Source organism: Capsicum annuum, chromosome 11 (assembly GCF_002878395.1).
Source record: "Capsicum annuum cultivar UCD-10X-F1 chromosome 11, UCD10Xv1.1, whole genome shotgun sequence".
NCBI classification, from domain to species: Eukaryota; Viridiplantae; Streptophyta; class Magnoliopsida; order Solanales; family Solanaceae; genus Capsicum; species Capsicum annuum.
In genome coordinates, this window is record NC_061121.1 from 59,716,940 (window position 1) to 59,738,126 (window position 21,187).

A 21,187-nucleotide genomic window follows, 5' to 3' on the forward strand; every position below is an offset into this window, starting at 1 on the left:
GGAAAAGAACAAATGTATGACACAGATTCTTCAGGGAAAAATATCACACAAGAGTGGTTTTCTCAACTTTTTCAACTGCTTTAATAGGTGAAGTCTGGCCAACAAGGAGAACATACCTCCGATGCTTATGTTACTGCCAATTGTGTCGGTATAATCCATCCTTACTTTAATTCTCTTTCGTATTTTTCACGTATTGATTCTAGTTTTTGGATCCTAGATTCAGGATCTACAGAACACATGACTACGATAATTCTATTCTCTCTGATATTAGACCTTTACTTAAACCTGTCTTTCTTAATTTGTCAGATTCTTAAAAGGTCAGAGTAAATCAAATAGGAACGGTCAGAATTCTTCCAAATTTAACACTAAAAAATGTCCTGTTTGTTCCAGATTTTAGATTCAATCTTTTATCTGTTTATCGGCTAACCAAAACTCTTGATTGTCACTTACTCTTTTGTTCTTTTGTTGCACTCTTTCAGGCCCCTTTAATGAAGGAGCCCATGGTACTTGGTAGAGTGCAAGATGGTTTATATTTGCTCAAGTCATTCCCGATCAAGCAGCGTCCAGTTCTAAGCCAATTATTCAACAAGTTTCTCAACTTTCTTCTAGTTGCATTAGTCAAAGTGATACTCAAGATTTTCATTTAGTTTCTAAGTTAAGTTCAGATGAAAGCCTTTGGTACATGAGATTAGAGCATATGCCCCTCTCGAATATGAAGAATATTTCAAGTTTGCAGTTTTTATCTCCATCTAATTCTTCTACTCTTGTGATATTTATTTTAAAGCTAGACAATGCAAATTACCTTTTTAATCAAGTCATATTTCCACTACTTCTATTTTTGAGCTCATTCACATTGACACATGGGGGCCATATAAATCTACTACTTACGACGGTTTTAGATACTTCCTCACTATAGTAGATGATTTTAGTAGAGCTACTTGGACTTATTTACTTAAAACCAAGAGCAATGCTTTCTTTATTTTAAAATTATTCTTGGCCATGGTACAAACACAATTTCAAACTAGAGTTAAAACCATTAGATCTGATAATGCTCTAGAATTGGGTACAAGTTCACTTACGTCGGCATATCTTTCTTCTATGGGGATCCTATATCAAACTACTTGCGTCCACTCCACAACAAAATGGTGTTGTGGAGAGGAAGCACAAACACCTTCTTGAGATATCTAGAGATTTACTTTTCCAATCCAAGCTTCTTATTGCATATTGGGGAGACTGTATATTAACCGCAACTTTCTTAATAAACAAATTTCCTTCCAAGATTTTAAATCTTAAATCTCCCTATGAAGCACTTTTTTGGGAAACCACCTTCTTATGCTCTACTCAAGCCTTTTGGATGTCTTTGTTATGCATCTACTTCATCTTCGTATAGGTTAAAGTTTGATCCTAGATCCACGAAATATGTTCTCTTGGGCTATCCTTTTGGGAAGAAAGGATATAAACTTTTAGATTTAACTACTAGGAAAATTATTATTTCTAGGGATGTAATATTTTATGAAACAATTTTTCCCTTTTCAGATCAGTATATTTCCACTCCAATTTTCCCTAACTACTCTACCACTCCATTCGTTAAACCTCCTATTGAATTTTTCTTGCCTAAGCACACTGTCCAATCTACTCATATCAGGGAACAACCTTCTGTTTCATCTCCCGTTCCTGTTAATCCAGTTATTCATATTTTTGTCAATCCGAATGAATAAGTTCCTACAAATTCTATACCAAGTACTGCTCCTATTATGCCTTCTACACAACTAGCTTCAAGGAAATTCACCAGATCGCACACTAAGCCTTCTTATTTGGAGGATTATGTGTGCAATCACGTGTACTTAACTAATCTCGCATCTTCTTGTTTTGACGGTTTCCTTAACCCCTCGGTTTTGCCTATTTCTACTCTAACTTCCTCTAATCAGTCCCTTATTCATTCCCTTTCCAGCATTGTTGAACCTAATCATTTTTCCCTGGTTGTTTTACACCCATGTTGGCAGGAAGCAATGGCTAAAAAGTTTCAAGCTTTGGAATCTAATAGAACTTGGGATGTTGTTGAATTACCTAAAAGGCACAAAGCATTACTTTGTAAGTGGGTTTATAAAGTTAAATATTGCTCTAATGGGAATGTTGAAAGATATAAAACACGACTGGTGGTTAGGGGAGATACTCAATGAGAATACATAGATTTCACGAGACTTTCTCCCCCATAGTTAAGATGACTATTGTTCGATGTCTTTTGGCTATTGCCGTTAAAAAGAGTTGGGATTTGAATCAATTAGATGTGAACAATACATTTCTTCATGAAGACCTCCAAAAAGAGGTCTATATGAAGTTTCCTTCAGGATTATGTGCTCCCAGTCCTAATCATGTGTGCAGGTTGCGTCAATCTTTGTATGGGCTGAAGCAAGCTTCTCGGCAATGGTATGCTCGACTCACTGCAGCCCTTAATTTCAAAGGATATTCTCACTCTTTAAATGACTACTCCCTATTTTATAAGAAATCTGACTCTGGGATCACTATATTAGCTGTTTATGTCGACGATATTTTGGTCACTGGCAACGACCCTGCTGAAATTCAAAGTCTGAAAGCATTTCTTGATTCAGAATTTCAAATCAAAGATCTTGGCTTAGCAAGTTATTTTCTTGGCATGGAAATCATTCGGGAACAACATGGTTTAATTTCGAGTCAACGAAAATTTACATTAGAATTTATTTTTGAGTTTGGTTGTGCTGATCTCCAACCTGTTAACTCTCCACTGGATCCCACTTGCAAGCTTCGTGCATATTTAGGTTATCTTCTTTCAGACCCTACCATTTATCGGAGACTCGTTGGCAAACTTAATTACTTGATCCATACCCGACATGATTTGTCATTCGTTGTGCAACATCTAAGCCAATTTATGCAGCAGCCTCGTCATCCCCATTTTGATGCTTCTTTACATTGTTTAAAGTATCTTCTTTCGACCCCCGGGCTTGGAATTTTCATGTCCTTAGATTCTTCCCTTCAATTGCTTGCTTTTTGTGACTCTAATTGGGAAGCATGTCCTGGTTTACGCAGATCAGGGAGTGGTTTTTACATTAGCCTTGGGGGATCTCCCATCTCTTGAAAGCCCAAAAAGCAGCCATCGATTTCCCTTTCTTCTACCGAAGCTGAATACAGATCAATTAGACGAGTAGTTGCAGAACTTACTGGGCTCGTTCGTCTTCTTTCTGATCTATGTGTCAACCCTTCTCTTCCCATTTCTCTTCATTCTGATAGAAAAGATGCAATTCATATAGCTAAAAAATCCGGTCTTTCATGAACGGATGAAACACGTTGATTTGGATTGTCACTTCGTTCGACAACAATTCCTTGCCGGTCTCATTTCTCTCTCATTTGTTCCATCGACTTGCCAAATTGCGGACATATTTACGAAGTCTCTCTCTGGTCCGCAACACCATCGTATTTTAGGCAAGTTGGGTGTGTCTTCCTCCCCATCCAACTTGAGGGGGGATGTCGGAACCAAGAGTTTTATCGACAAAAGCAATGAAGTGAAAAATAAATTTTTACATGGGTAATTTATGGAAGCAACGATTTTATTCCCCTAATTTGTATACAAGTCAGCAAGTTTATTTCTTTCCATACTTATTGTTAGGAATAGGATAAATATGGTAGGTATATATTAAGTGTATATTTTTCTATAGGGTAAATATGATAGGTATATATTCAGTCGGTTAGAAGTTTTTGTATATATACATCCTTGTATTACAGAGAAATTGATTCAATACAATCAATATTTTTCCAATTCTTACAAAACTTAGGATATAACTTAAAAGTCTTAAACAGTGACACGGAATTTTGGTATTTTTACTTCCCTGTGTAGAAGCAACGACAGAAGCATAAATTCTAAAAAAGAACTCAAATATTGCAAAAATGTTACGTTGGAAATTTAAATTTGCAAACTAAAGCAATTATTGCATCACATTTATCACTATATTAAAAGCTTGAAGATCTCGTGTCTTGTTTAAAAAATTTATATCTATACACAAGAATAGCCCATTTTTTGTACATGACTAATATGTTCTTACGAAGGAGATTTAACTGAACCCTTCATTGCATGTGTAGGAGCCTATAGAATTAGGTAAGCTATACAAAAGTATGGATATATAATTTGAAAACTAAACAAAAGTAGGGATATATAATTTGAAAAACCTACTTTGATTTATTATACTTGAGCCAAGGGTATTTCAAAAATAATTTATGAGGTAGAGGTGAGGTCTCCATACACTTTAACCTTCCTCAGAACTGACTTATTATATTTCCCTGGATATTTTATTATCGTATATAATTTGAAAAAACATGCAAGTAAATTCTTTAGACTCGGATTTACATTCATCCTGCAAGTTTGTTTTAATACCGTCAATGCATAATAGTTTACGAAATTTTGACAATATTTTGCTATTTGTTTAATATCTTCTGTTTATATGTTTGATTTTATCTTGTTATTCTTTTTTTTCCTCATATATATGTGAAGGTATAAGGAATTTGTATGTCTACATCACCCTACCTGTTGGGCTAAGGCATACAGATAGACAAATATTTTGGAACCACAATTCATTTTTACCACCCAACAAGTTTTGTCTTTTGCACTTTGACCTCTCTTATCTGTCTTTTTCTTTAAACCATATGCACAAAAAACTTTAGCATCTCTTTCTACTGGATATCGTAGCCGTGCAATATAGATAAATTTGGAAAGTTAATAAATTTTTTATATATTTTTAAATATTTTATGTTATTAGTTATTAATTTATAATACTTTTACATAATTTTTTCAGATACTATGTGCTACTATTTTTGTCTCAATTTATATGACACTGATGAACAATCAAATTTGTCATATAATTTTAGATATTTTAAGTTGTTAATTATACTATGAATTATACGACTTTCTACGTAATTTTCAAGTAGTATCCCTCTATTTCAATTTATATGAAATAAGTTATTAATTATTATGATTTATTATATTTTTTACACAATGTTCAAATATATAATAAGTTAAATAAAATAATTAAATTAAACTTTATAGAATCAATTATATTTTTAATTTATTTTTAGATTTTTTTTGTAAGTTGTTAGTTATTGTAATTTATAATACTTTTCTGACATTGTAATTTACTATTTTAGGTTGTTAGCTATTGTAATTTATTATACTCTCTTTGTTCAAACTTTTGTAGCATTAATAGTTAATTATATTTTAAAAATAATTCAAGTTTTTAATTATTGTGATTTATAATACTTTTTTTTCTATTCCAATTTAAGCGACATTGATATAATTTTAAAATTTAACCAAATATCACGATTGAAGTAGTGAACCAAATATGTCTTAAATAACTCATAATTACTAATTAGAAGTGATATAAGAAAATTGCTATAAAAAATACTTGTGAAAAAAATTAACTGAGCCTCGTATAAGATGTCAAATTAGTAAAATTGCGGTTAAAGCAGCTGAAACAGACATATTATAAATGTTTATTTTACTTTATATTAGATATTATTAATTTTTTAATACATAAACAGTATATAATAATTAATTAGATGTGATATAATAAACTCACGAAGTAAACAGATAGCTGGAAGCAGGGATGAGAACTGTCAGCTGTCTGCCAGTCACCTTTATATATACAGTAGTAAAGTAATATCTATCTGGAGATTACACATACATTACACTGGATGACACTCGTATTTCATGTGAATTTGTTCCAACATATTTTTTGATCCTTCACAAAGAAAAAAGAATAGAAAGCATTTATTGATTTGTTTTCACATTCATTCTTGCTGTTTAAATTAGTTGTGTATTAATTAAAAGAATACGTCTAAATAGTTTAGACAAATACTATATCTTCAAGTTCATTTACATTATCCATAATCTAGACATGGATTTATTTTACAAAGTCCATTGAAATTGCGGTAAGTAAGAACCCAGAACTTAAAGAAGAGAACTTAAATAAGGTGATGAGTTCAGGGTTGAAACTTGAGTCCTAAATGCAAAAAATTAAAATTTTGCATTAGTTTGTAACACATTAAAAGACTAATATGGAGAAAATGAGATCTCTTGCCCACTTACAATTTGATCAAATGGATTCGATCAAACATCCAATTCATAACAAACACCTCTAATTTTAAGGTTAATGCAAATTAATCCTAATTTTATTACAATTATGAAAACACAAATAAGGGATTAAAAAAAGAAATAAAAATCTCCAACTAAATTTTACAAGTAGATGCACGTGATCATACAGCCATTCAAAATACCCTTTTGTAATCAATAATTCCCTCCTATTTATGGGTACATGATTTTTGACTGTTTGGCATATATATATATATATATATATATATATATATATATATATATATGGAGATTTATTATTATTTATGTAAAGGTCCTCTGACAGGAAATAATTAATACTTAAATTAAAGTCACTACTCCCTTTTTCTTCACATAATTTATAACTGTGTGGAAGCTGGAAATCCACCTGTATTAACGTCCAAATGAAACGATGGGTTATATATTTCAAATTTGTACTTATATCAATAATCTAAAAACAGACAATACTCCATTAGCTGTTACTTCTTATAGAAAAAACTAGTATAGTGTACGTTCGTTGCACGTGTGCTTTATGTCAAGTCATAAGTTGATATAAAATATATTAATTTATTAAAAAATATCAGTTAACTTTAAAAATCAAAGATAGATAGTTTTATGCATCCAAACATGCGTGAAGTATTGATATCTTGATTGTCTCCTACGACATAGATTATAACATAACGATTGATAACAAAAATAATATATAGTAATAGATCAGAAACTACAACAAAACAATATGATTAAATCTAATTTTTATACAAAAATCTATCAAAGTCCGATCGAACACTCATCAACCACTTGTAAATTACAATAAAACAATACAATAATTGAGATATCAGAACGATAAGATTAAACCCTAACCTTTATAAAGAAATTCCTCAAAGCCCGACCAAACGTTCACCTACCACATATATTAAGCAGAAAAATAATAGTTAAAAATATTATAGAAACTACAATAATCGAGATATTAGAACAATAGCACTACACTTAATCTTAACACAAAAAATTTTTGAAAGTCCGACCAAATATATCCATCTACAATAGACTTGAATAAAATATAAACTATAACAAAACAATATGATAATCGAGATATTAGAACAATTAAATCTAGCCTTTTGTGATTATTAGACGCCTCCTTTAAAGCTTATTGAAAAAATAGTTATAAGAATATCTCTTTCACCAACATTACTTAAATAGAATATGGTTTATATAAAGTAATATTTTAAGTGAGTTGGAAGTATAAAATATTAGAATTTCTTAAGCGGTTAAAAAAAGGAAAGACTTACTAATAATAAATTTTATTATTACTTTATAATTCAATTTTATTTACCATATATTTGTAAAATATTACTAAGTTAAATTTTTTTGCAAATTTAAATTGAAATTCCATAAATTCTAACGTAACAATTTGAAATGACATTTTCCTAATATAGTGGAAGACTCCTATAATTCGAAGATAGACAACTTAATGCATCCAGGCATCCATTCAAACATGTGTGAAGCATTGATATCTTGATCGTCTCCTACGACATGAACTATCACATAACGGATGATAACTAAAATAATATAACATTTATACAAAATAATATATAGTAATAGATCAATAACCACAACAAAACAATATGATTAAATCTAACATTTATACAAAAATTCATCAAAGTCCGATCGAACACTCATCTACCACCTGTAAATTACAACAAAATAATACGATAATTGAGATATCAGAACGATAAGATTAAAATCTAACCTTTATAAAGAAATTCCTCAAAGTCCAACAAAACATTCATCTACCACCTGTATTAAGCAGAAAAAACAACAGATAAAAACATTTTTAGAAACTACAATAATTGAGACATTTTTAGAAACTACAATAATTGAGATATTAGAACAATACCACTAAACCTAACCTTAATGCAAAAAGTTCTTGAAAGTCCGACCAAACATCCATCTACAATAGACTTGAATAGAATATAAATTATAACAAAACAATATGATAATCGAGATATTAAAACGACTAAACCTAACCTTTTGTGATTATTAAATGCCTCCTCTTCTATTGAAAAAGTAGTTTTTTTTTTTTGGTTGCCCAAGGTATCCCCACAGCCGGCAGCCGTGAGACTAATCCTCTGTTTCTCGGTCAGGTCAATGCATTTTGTGGTAGGAAACTGGCCACAGAGTTTGCTCCATTCACCAAATATCTCTTCCACCAACATTATTTAACCAGAATATAGTTTATATAAGCTAATATTTTAAGTGAGTTAGAAGTATGAAATATTAGAACTTCTTATGTGACTAAAAAAGTAAAGACTTAATAATAAAAAATTTCATTATTAATTTATAATTCACTTTTATTCACCATATATTTGTAAAATATTAATAAGTTAAATTTTTCTTGCAAATTTAAATTGAAATACCGTAAATTCTAACCTAACAATTTGAAATGACATTTTCCTAATATAATGGAGACTCCTATATTTAAAAGAGTTCGAAAGTGGCTAAAATTTCTATTTTTTCTAGTGTTAGTTTTTCTTACAAATTTAAATATATTAAATAATTTAAATAAGGAAGGATTTTTTACATAAAATTTAGTTAATTTAAAAGTTTTAAATATAAAAAAATAGTGAAAAGACGATTCTGTCAATTATGGAGTCTTTTAATGAATGAAAAAAAATTCAAATCACTTTTATAAAGGTCATCACACTTTTAATATATTATAGACTATAAATTATAGATATAGATATATATATATTATATTATTGCATATATACAAGCCGCATTATATCTTTTCCAACACTGCAGGATGTCAAAAAGTTTTATATATATATATATATATATATATATATATATATATATATATATCGTCTTTTCACTATTTTCTTAATATTTAACAGTTTAAAATTAAATAAATATTTATATAAAAAAATTCTTATTAGAAGTCATCAGAATTAATGACAATTAATATATTTTTCATTAGTTTAAGAATTCTAAATCAACTAAAGTTGATTTTATGAGGATTTGAAGAATCTAGAAAATAAATATAAAAGCGTTAGAATAAGAAAATAAAAGAAATATCAAATTTTTAAAAGTTTTAAGAACGTAATCAAAAAAATTCTAAAGATTTAATTTTAAAAATGGGGAATGATTTTAAATATAGAAAAAAAATAATTGCACTACAAATATGGTTCAAATCAAACGTCTCTCTTAGCCTTTAATAGTAAAAAAAAAAAAAAAAGAGGTACTGGATGACAAACGCAAAAGTGACAATCCATTAACCACTTGAAAACATTTGGTGGTAAACTATATATGTGCTTATAATAAAATATATGTTAAGTTTACATTATTATATTAAAGTATGAAGGATCTTTGAGAAGTGATTTGATCTTTTTGCACTTCATTACAAACTTTCGCAATAGAGATAAAATTGTCAATTATAAATAAAGGTTATACGTGCGAGGCGCATATGATTAAATTAGTATATATATGTGTGTGTTTTCATGTGCATACTACACTATATTTTAAAGTTAAATCTTTCCCTGTTGTATGTAGTCTTGTATTCTCTTTTTTTATAAGAGGGACTTAAGCAGCTCAAGCAGGCACGAGGTCGACATGTCTGCTTCAGTCATAATTTTAATGTATCACCCATAATTAATTATTATAAGTCATGTTTTACGCAATTTTGACTTATTTGAAGAGTTGCCATTTAATTTTGAAAAAGATTTAAGAAACCTTTATAAAATACTTTAAACGATCCAAAACAGACAATCGTTTAAAATTGAAGATTCTGAGTAAGCAGTTTCTATTAACGTCTTAGGAAGGTTTTTAAAGCACCTAAAACATCCGCTAACTTGCGGTTATCCGATCTGTTTGAAAATCATTCTTTTGACTAACTAAGAAAATCGATTTGTTGGAAAAGTAATTAAGAAAAAGTTTTTTCAAAATCAGTGTTTTAGCGACTTAATTAGTGATTTAACTAGGTTTGCGAGAAACACGTAAAACAAGTAAGCAAAAAGAAAAGGGGAAAAATGGGAGAAATAGTGATTTAGGCTTTTAAACCCAATCCGTCAACCCTGTCCTAATCTAGTTGGGTTTTCAACCTATTTTTCTTTCACTTGTCCTAACCTATTTTATCGAACCTTTGGCTCGAGTTCGTTCCACCTATATTAGATTTACAACTTTGGCTTCGAGACCTAAATGAATAAATAAGTAGATAAATAAATGACTAAAAATAAATAAAGCAACAATGAATAAATAAATAATTAATAAATAAATAAATAAATAAATAAATAAATAAAGGAAAATAAGACTCTTCAGCCACTTCAGAGGTAGGACTTTAACTCATTCCTTCTTTTTTCGACTCCTTGCATCTGGTATGTCCTAAGGTTGATGTTTGAACCTTCTTTGAGGCAGACTTGCAAAGATGGGCCTCATTAGCCCATAAACAATGCAAAAAGGGGGAGAAAGTCCGTTGTGGACTCAGGAACAAATTCATATGTGACACAAAGAAAAACGATATCGAATTAATACATAATCTGAGTATGGGCAATTAGCACATTGATACTACAAAAAATGCATTCTTTCATGAAAATAATGATAACCATGATAATAATAGTAATAGAAGGAAAAATGTCCTAACCAAAGAAACAAACACACACATAATGATTCACGAACTCGAAATAGTAGAAATGATAAAAGACAAAGTGAAAAGTTCATAATTTAACAATTTTATGCTAATGTGCCACAAGCAGATTGAGTAATAAAAACACTTGCGTAATAAAAGGACATTGACTCAATCTATCTCAACATAACAAGTTTAAATAGGATAGAAAAGAAACAAAATAACATATTAGGCCCAAAAACTCCAAATTAATCACACATGCATCGATTCTAAAAATAAAATAACAATCTTTCAAGATAAAGCTCGAGCCTTAGCCGCCCTAGCCAATAACCAACACTGAAGGGTAATAAATTGAACACTAAATGGAATTATAAAAAAAACTTTTATCATTGATGAGACCAGAGGATAGTAGAAATGAATCAATCAACTTAAAAAAAAAACTTACACAGGGAACATAAAGAACTTGGGACCAAATTGGAGTCCAAACTAATACGAGACATAAGAAAAGACTCTTGAACGCATCCGTTGATCACCACAGGATGGGCTAAACAAATCTCTTTTACATTTGACTCTTTAAACGTAACACATAAACGATAAAAAATCAATATTTATCTATGGGTCTCGAATATTAGAGGATTTTAGAGATGAAAACATATCATAGCAAGAATGTGCCTTATTTCTCCAGTTTTAATTTTTGAGAAGAAACTATTTCCCTTTTCGGGCCATTGACATCCTACCAGTATTAGGAACTGGGAAAAATCAACGGACACGCACGGATGCGCGGGAGAGCCAGATTGAAATAGGAATAAAGCTACAATACTTCCACTACTTTCGCAAAATAGAAAAAGAAAGACACTTTACATATTACCAATATGCCCAAATCAGCTTGTGTTTGGTCAATAAATAAACATATGGCTAAGGGAAAACAACGAATTGATTAATGATTGAAATAAATGAACAGGCATACGAATCAACGCACAACAGTTATGTAAATGAATTCAACAGAGACCACCTGCATATTTCTTACTATCAAACCCTTAACAAAACTAACTCATACACAAGATTATATTCAAATAAATCAGACCAAACCTGAGCAGAAATTGAACACCACAGTATAACAATTAGGTCGGGCAGAGGGATATCGCGATAATATAACTATTTTCACTTCATCTCATCAAAATCCTATGGCCTTTGAGACCTTCTACAGCATACAATCCCAGCGTACAACATTATCAAGATGCTACTACGACTATAGAGTGATGAGATGAAAAAACAGAAGGTAAAATCAAAACTAAATGTGAAGGAAAATTACCTATTTTGGAGTAGCAAAATGGAACAACGAGCTTTCGACAAAGTTTCCTCGCAACCACCAAAAAAGTCCACTCAGAAACTTCAAACAGTCGTCAAATTTCCCAAAAGAATAAATACTTTTTACTATAAAACGGACTATTTTTGCTCCCAGGTTTTTCAACCTGCCGAGACTTTCCTTTTCTTTTTCTCTTTTCAAAAAGTTTTCCTCCTCTCTTTTTTGAACCCCCAAAGGAAAGTCTCTCCCCCTTCAACAAAATATAAGAGTATATATAGGAAAAGTTTTAGGGTTCCCTCCTTGATTCCTTTCAATGCGGGATAGAAAAATAGGATAGAAATTTCAGGAGAGGATTTCAAAATTTCAAAATAGGATTAATATCCACCATCCACCTATGTATGAATCAGACGATGGTTAGATACAATACCATTAAAAGAGATAGCTGGACAGTTTCTAGGCTCATCTAGAAGTAGACAGCTCATCAATAACACACAAATAACGATTTTAGGACTGCTCCGATTGTCGATAGAAGATGCTGCATTTATCATGGGTTTGGGTCGGTGGGTCTGATATGGGTCACCCTTATGGTGGGCGGTAGAATGGGTTGGGTCAGAGATTGTTGTTGTTTGTTGGCGGGTTACGGATCTTTGGGGTTGATTCTTCGCGTATTATTGTTGAAGATGCTAGTACGCGGTTGTTGTTGTTGAATAATCTCGTTGTTGTCAGTATATTACTCTTAGATTGGGTTTTGCTAAGGAATAATTGTATTGTTTTGTGTTGAATAAGAAACACAAAGATGGGCCAGATTTAGGGTTTTAAAATGGGCTAAGGTGTTGGGTATTTGTTTGGATCAATTGGGTAGAAGGGTTCAGATGATGCTGTGTTTATCGTGGGTTCGGGTCGGAGGTTCTGGTGTGGGTCACCGCTTATGGTAGGCATTGGAACAGGTCGAGTCAGAGATTTTTGTTGTTTGTTGGTGGGTTACGAATCTTTGGGGTTGATTTTTCACGTATTGTTGTTGATACTGCTTGTACGCGATTGTTGTTGTTGAATAATGTCGTTGTTGTCTGTATGTTACTCTTAGATCGAGTTTTACTGAGGAATAATTGTATTGTTTTGTATTGAATAAGAAATACAAATATGGGCTGGATTTGGGATTTTAAAATAGGCTAAGGTATTGGGTATTTGTTTGGGTCAATTGGGTAGAAGGGTTCTGAGATTTAGGATTTTGGATTATAATTTAGGAAATTTAATTTAAATTCTAGTCAAATTGGATATCAATTGGTCAATTGCATTACAATTAGGGCCAATTTGATTTCAATTAGAGTCAAATTTAATTAGTTGGCTAAATTGAATCGCAATCCGACACGAATTAAGTAACAAATTTATCCCGAGTTTCTTCATTTAATAAAATCAAATAAATATTTTTCCAAATAAAATAATTTTGAGAACAAATTGTATTTAAAATCAAGATTTCAATCGTTTGAATTTATTTTCAAAATAAGCTTTGATTAAAATTTGATATTCCGCAAGCTAAACGTTTAAGCAACCAAATTATATAATATCATATAATTGAATCTCTACTTAAAATGACAGAATTACGTACAAATGTATTTTGAAAAAAACTTTATTCGGATGAAATAAATATTTTGATTTTATTAACAATCAATGAAATTCAGGATTAAATTTAGTCGTAGAGGGCAAAAATAGGTGTCAACAACTGTCCCCTCCCTTTGGGTAAGGTGGATGCAAATAACCCTGGGAAAGGGAGGTTGACATTCCTAATTTTTGTCCGACCACAAAATCGGATCTGAAAGAGGTTGACTTTCGCATGAGTTTTATGGAGTTATGGCCAGACCTCGGTATCAAGTTTCTTACATATTTTAGGTTACATGAGAATTCTGGCCACTTATAGTTCATAAAGATAGATTTGTAGCATGATTTCAAAAAATTCACCAGTTATCTCAGTTTTTTAAGCTTCTGATAAAACCAAAAAGGTGGAGAATAGAGGGATTTGGGGGAAGGTTGGAATGTAGTCAGGTTTTCAATCATAGAGCCCAACCTATATATCCCCGAGACTCAGGAAATCAGACTTCTTGTAGTTTGAATCAATCAGTAGAAAAGATAGTCTTTTATTTCAAACGATCTTTGGCTCGGGATGAGTAACAAGTTGATCGAGTTATGAAAAAAAGGCTTGTAACCTCTTAACCATGAAAGTGGAGCTCTTCACATCCATAGGTAAGAATTTACCTAGACATAATTTCCAAAACTCTAGGTGTCTTATCACTAGAATTTGGAATAAAGAGAAGATTACCCTCGGTATGAGTTTAGAAATATCCTGAAGGCGAAGCTGAAACTAAGATATCCCAAAATTCCCACATGTCTTCTAACAGAGGTGTGGTTGGATGATGGTGGCATCATTCTTTAGCTCACGTCCAAAGAGTTTGATGTCCCTCTCTAAACTATGTCTCGTTTTGCTGCTAAGAAAGAGTTCTACGTTATGCTGCATTGTTTTTGGAGTCGTCCGCACCTATGATTTAGATTTGAGATTTTCATCCTCTCATATGTTCTCGACAATAGCTCAAACAAAATCGTTAGTAATAAGCACAAATCACAAAAGGGGTGTATAATTTCCACCATATCTTCACATGAGTTGTTACCTAAAAAGCGAAGTCATCCTTTCATGTACTTGTTTGAAAGGAAATAACTTGCAACGATAGACATAACAACCTTCTTGGTTGTTGTATAATTATGACATTTTTTGGTTAAATATGTCTTCGCAGTGGGGTATCCCTTTTGGACACCGCCGATACTTTTTGTAGAATGGTCCCTACAATCGTGTAATCTTGTATTGATGCGGCAACCCTTTTGGTCACATATAATGCTAGTTGTATGTGGAATGATAATAATTCTTTGCATATGATCTCGGGTAAGTCTTGCGCATCTTTGTATCGATACGACTTATAGATTTCCATTGAATTATCAATCTTTGGGTAATCTCGCACATTATTTGATGTTGGATACGAGGTGAATTACAGATATCCTTTGAATTTCTAGATTTTAGATAATCCTACACATTATTCGACCTTGGATAAGAGATGACTTACAGATATCTCTCCAATCGTTAGCTCTCCGGTATTCCTGCACATCATGCGACCTTGGATACAATATGACTTACAGATATCTCTCAAATTTCTCGTCTTTGGGTAATCCTGCACATAATTGATCTTGGATATGATGCGTCTTATAGAGAACCCTTGGACATTATCAATTTGATAATCTTACATATTCTCCAGTAAGGGTTTAGTTGCGACTTATGGATAACCTTCGAACTATCAATTTTTGAGTGATCTTGCACACTATTCGGTTAGGATGTTGTTACGGCTTACTAATGACCTATGAGCTGTCAATTCATAGGTAATCTTGCACACTATCATATTTCAAATAATACGACTTATAGATGACCCTCAAATTATCAATTTCTAGGAAATCTCATATATCATCTGTCTTTAGATAGCGACTTAAAGGCGTCCCTTAAAATTGTCTACTCATGATACATTCAAATGCTGATTCATAAAATGATGAGATATCCTCGACGCCAGTGTTTGTGTCTTGTGTGTCAGCAGATATTAAATGCTAATGATATCCTCGACGCTAGCGTTTATGTCTCACGTGTCAATAGATATTTAATACAGATGATATCTTCTATGCCATTGTTTATGTCTTGCGTGTCAACATATATGAAATGCTGATGATATCTTCGATGCCAATGTTTATGTCTCACGTGTCAACAAATATAAAATGCAGATGATATCCTCGATGCCATCTTTTATGTCTTGCGTTTCAACAGATATGAAATACTGATGATATCCTCGACGCCAGTGTTTATGTCTCACGTGTCAACAGATATTGAATGTAGATGATATCTTCGACGCCGGCGTTTATGTCTCATGTGTCAACAAATATTGAATGCATATGATATCCTCGACGCCAGCGTTTATGTCTCACGTGTCAACAGATATTGAATACAAATGATATCCTCGACGCCAACGTTTATGTCTCATGTGTCAACAGATATTGAATGCAGATGATATCTTTGACGCCAGCGTTTATGTCTCACGTGTCAATAGATATTGAATGGCCCTCATGGAGATGGTATGAAATAGCTCTGTCGGCGATGATATGAAATAACCCTCTTGGCAATGGTATGAATGACCTTCTTGACATTGATATGAAATAGTTCTTCTGGTGATTTGAAAACAGCTTCACCTACATTCATTTGTCTGTGTTTTGCTTTATATATGTACCTATACTTAAGGCAGATAGTTAGTAGACACAATATCGCTCTCACTGGCGACCAAAGTCACGCTTTATGATAGCTTAACAAATACTGAGCATCATAATTTGAATGACTTATTCTTCTATTAATCTTTTCTTTTTAAAGAAATGATTAAATTGCAAATCCACCAAATGCAAGTACATGGGGCAAAACCCTTGTTTGGGGATTACTCAAATGTCGTTGCTTCGCTTCAAGGTGAATTTTGAGGGTGACTCTCTTCTCTTCCTCTTATTGAGTGATCCTTTGATTGTTATATTTATTGTGCCAACTCCCTTGAATGTACCTGTGCTCAATATAAATATTTAGTAGACACAAATTCATTTTTGATAGCGACTATTTTTTAGAAAATTTCTAAATACAATATTCATAAAGAAGATAAGACACTTTTGTTTGTCCTTCATGATCTCAAAAAAATGAGATAGACAATTCAAAAGGTCCTCGATAAATTGGTATTAAACCCATTTTTGGGGCTACCCAAAAATACCGCTCTTGAGCATTAATGCACTGGTGTGGCTCCCAACTTGCTCGGGGATTTTTGAAAGAGACTCTCATTTTGTGTATTGATCCCTGCATTCATAGAAAAATAATTAGTTTGAGTGAAACTACTCTCTGTTGACCTCCTTTACTCCTCGATTTTCTCCTCGCTATCTTTCAGGTGCCCCGTCATGTTGGTACCTCCGCCTCGGCTCCTTGCTCCAATAGATGTCTAGGCAATCACTAAGTAAAAGATTTGATAGATTTTTGAAAGTAGTCTTAATTTTAGAAAATAGTTTTGAAAGTTTTGGATATAACTAGGTTTGAAAGAAACACGTAAAACAAGTAAGCAAAAAGGAAAAGGAAAAAAGGGGAGAAGTAGTGATTTAGGATTTTAAGCCCAAACCATCAACCCTGTCCTAATCTAGTTGGGTTTTCAACCCATTTTTCTTTCACCTGTCCTAACCTCTTTTTTCGAATCTTTGGCTCGAGTTCGTTCCACCTGTATTAGATTTACAACTTTGGCTTCGAAACCCAAATGAATAAATAAGTAGATAAATAAATGACTAAAAATAAACAAAGCAACAATGAATGAATAAATAAATAAAGGAAAATAAGACTCTTCAATCACTTCAGAGGTAGGACTTTAACTTATTCCTTCTTTTTTCGACTTCTTGCATCCGGTATGCCCTAAGGTTGATGTTTGAACCTTCTTTGAGGCAGACTTGAGAAGATAGGCCTTATTGGCCCATAGACAATTCAAAAGGGTGAGGGGGGAGTCCGTTGTGGACTCAAGAACAAATTCACATGTCGCACATAGAAAAACGATATCGAATTAATACATAATCTGAGTATGGGCCATTAGTACATTGATACTATGAAAAATGCATTCTTGCATGAAAATAATGATAACCATGATAATAATAGTAATAGAAGGAAAAATGTTCTAACCAAAGAAACAAACACGCACATTGTTGACCCCTAATTTTTGCCCTCTACAACTAAATTTAATCCTGAGTTTCTTCGGTTTTTTGATAAAAATTAAAATATTTATTTCATCCCAATAAAAATTGGTCAAAGTATTTATCCAGATAATTTTATCATTTTAAGTAGCAATTATACATTATCGTATTCAATTATATGAGATTATATAATTTTGTTACTTAAATAACTATTTTACGGAATATCGGAATTTAATCAAGGCTTATCTTGAAAATTAATTCAAATGGTTAAAAGTTTGATTCAAATATGATTTATTCTGAAAAAATAATTTATTTGGAGAAATATTTATTCAATTTTATCAAATCGAGAAGCTTGGGATTAAACTAGTTGGTAATTCATTTCAAATCTTGATTCTATTTAGTCAATTTATTAAATTTGACTTTAATTGAGGTCAATTCGTCCACAATTGCAATATAATTGGCCAATTAACTTTCAATCAGGTTAAAATTTAAACACAATTGACTAAAATTTTATTAATAGGCTATTTAATAAATAGCCTATACCTAATCCTAATTGGGGTCATGTCTTAAATGACCCCAAAGTCTTATTTCTACCCAGCCCAAATTTTAAAATTATTTTTCAGCCCAGCAACTCCTTTTAATAGACCCAGTATTTTGGCCCAATGGCCGATCCGACCCGGCTAGCCCACCATTAATCCCCCTTCTCCATCATAAGCACAAAAAGAACGGTTTTCAATCAGCAGCTCCCAAAAAATAACAACAACAGCCAAACCCAATGCCAACAATCCTATACGCGTACAACTCTCAATCAACAATGTGACAACAATGATCTCAACGCCGACCCGACCTAGCTTCGACCCGAACAGCTCTGACCCGACCTCAACCCGATAAAATCCTGCCTCTCTTCTGCTCTTCCCATCCCAAAAATGCTAGAGCCTTCTAGAATAGGCTGAGGTGGATTGATTTGTGCAATTCAATGTATGGTTGTATGATTTTGTACCAAATCCACCTCACAGCCTTACCCCATTTCAAAAATTCAAAATTTCTTCCAAACAAAATTACCAAAAATGCCCTCAAAATCCACTGTCCCATATCGGCTGGTGGAGAGAAGGGAACCCCTAGCTTTTTTCTCTATAAATACTATCATTCTAGGTAGAATTTCAAAGTCTTGGAGGTGGAAAAACATTCGAGCAAAAATAGTCTCACATTGTTTTAGTAGAAAATTTTTTATTTTCGTGAAATTCGTCGGCCAAACAAAGATTTCGAGTTGACAACGATGTTTCTCCGGTGGTGATTGATCCCAACCAAGCTCGTGATCCCATTTTGCTGCTCTAAAATAGTCAATCTTCCCATTTATTTTTGATTTTATGTCTTCTTCGTGTCATCATCATTTTATCGTAGTAGTATTGTATGCTGGGAGTTTGTTGTAGATGATAGCTTCGATGGCTATAGGATTCGAATGTGTTGGTTGTTGTATGGTTCGCTGAATCGATGATTATTATTCCATGTTTTGATTACTTTAAACACATTGTTAATGTGTTCAATTAGCCGAAGTATCATATAACATGGAATTATTGCCTCACTGTCTTGATTTTTTGACTTTCGTTGCGAGATATTATATCATCGTCTAACCTGAACTTTGTTAAATGAAAGTTGAACATGTAGTTTCTTTGATTTATTCTGAATTTAAGTTGAATGCGTCTCGCTTTTGAGACTATTGTGATACTAAGTTTTAGTCACCCCTGCCATGCCTTTTTTTCATTTCTTTTGAGTATTATGATTGGATTTGTTGTTGCTATGCTTGAATATCTCTAGTTTAGTCTAGTTACGTCTTCTCAAGTATATTTTTGCTTTGATTCATTCTGATTTTCCTCAAGTACTTTTTCTTCGACCTTTGAAAGTTCATTTCGAGTTGGTCGAAGAGAGGGTGAGGATGACTTTGCCTATATGCTTCTGAGAAATGCAAATTGGGTTTCTTGTTGTGTGTTAATTACGCAAAATGCTGCTTTGTTCCTTCATTGCAAACAAATTTGCTTCGATGTTTCAATTTTGCCTAATTGAATTTTCACTTTAGAAATGTCCATCTTTTTCTATATCATTTTTTTCTCTTTGTTTTAATTTTTAGATACTAGGTAGGCTCCTGTCTTATCTACTTTCGGGACGATGTTCCTCTGCTTAGGTTGGTTGGTCGTTTATTCAATTTTTTTCTTTACTTTTGATCTAATTTGGCTCTCTTTGATACAATCTGACCAGAACCTAATCTTTTGGTGCACACACTGTTCAATAATCCAACATGAGTGCATAAGGTGGTGTACCCCAGTTGGTGTACATTTTATTTTTTCAAATTGCAATAAATTAGTTTACCATCATACAGTATGTTTGAAGTTTTTAAGGTGCTTGATTACTTGAATGTCCATTATCTTTTCCTTAGCTTATTTTTATTACTCATTTCATTGTTGCTTGCCTTTGGTCTATTCCTTCACTGTTGAAATTTGGATGCCTTAAAATAGTCACTAATAGAAGTATGTTGCGAGATATCATTTTGGTGTTCTTACGCTTAAAATTGATTTTGAATAGGATATTATTCAAGTATCAGCCTTCCAATGTGTTGGTTTACTCTTCTTTTTGCATTTCGAATGTGTTTTGATTTCTTTTCTTTCTTCTTTCGCATGTGAACCCAGATTGGAGTCCAAATGGGCTCTTTTTTCCTTGTATCTCATAGTGGGCCAACATGGCCCATCTTTCCTAGTCAAGATGAAGGAAAGCCCAAAGCCAGTTAAATAGTGTATGAATACAAGGAATCGAAAGAAGAAGAATGGACTAAAGTCCCATCCTTAAAATGGCTAGGAGGCTTGGAAGTCTCATTTCTTTATTTATTCATTTATTATTGTCTTCTTCTTATTATTTACTTTTTTCCTTCATTTCATTATTCATTCATTTGGGCCTCGAAGCCAAAGTTGTAAATTTAATACAGGTGGAGTGGATTTTTGGCCAAAAGGCTCGAAAACTAGATTAGGACAGGTGAAATAGGTCAAAGACCCAATCAGACTAGGACAGATTTCGTTGATTTGGGCCAATGGCTTAAATCTTCTACTTTTTTCTCCCTTTCCCCTTTTATGTGTTTATTTGCTCAGTCGTTTTGTTTAGACTTAGTTAAAATTCCTACTAAGTCGCCTAAATCTATTTTACACTAGTCTTTTCTAAAAAATCAATCACTTTTCAATAAATTAATCTTTTTACAAGTTAATCAAAAGATATTTTCAAACAGTCCGGATAACCGTAAGTTAGCGGATATTTTTGGTGCCTAACACCTTCCTAAAACGTTAATAGGAACCGCTTATTCAGAATCTCCTACTTAAAC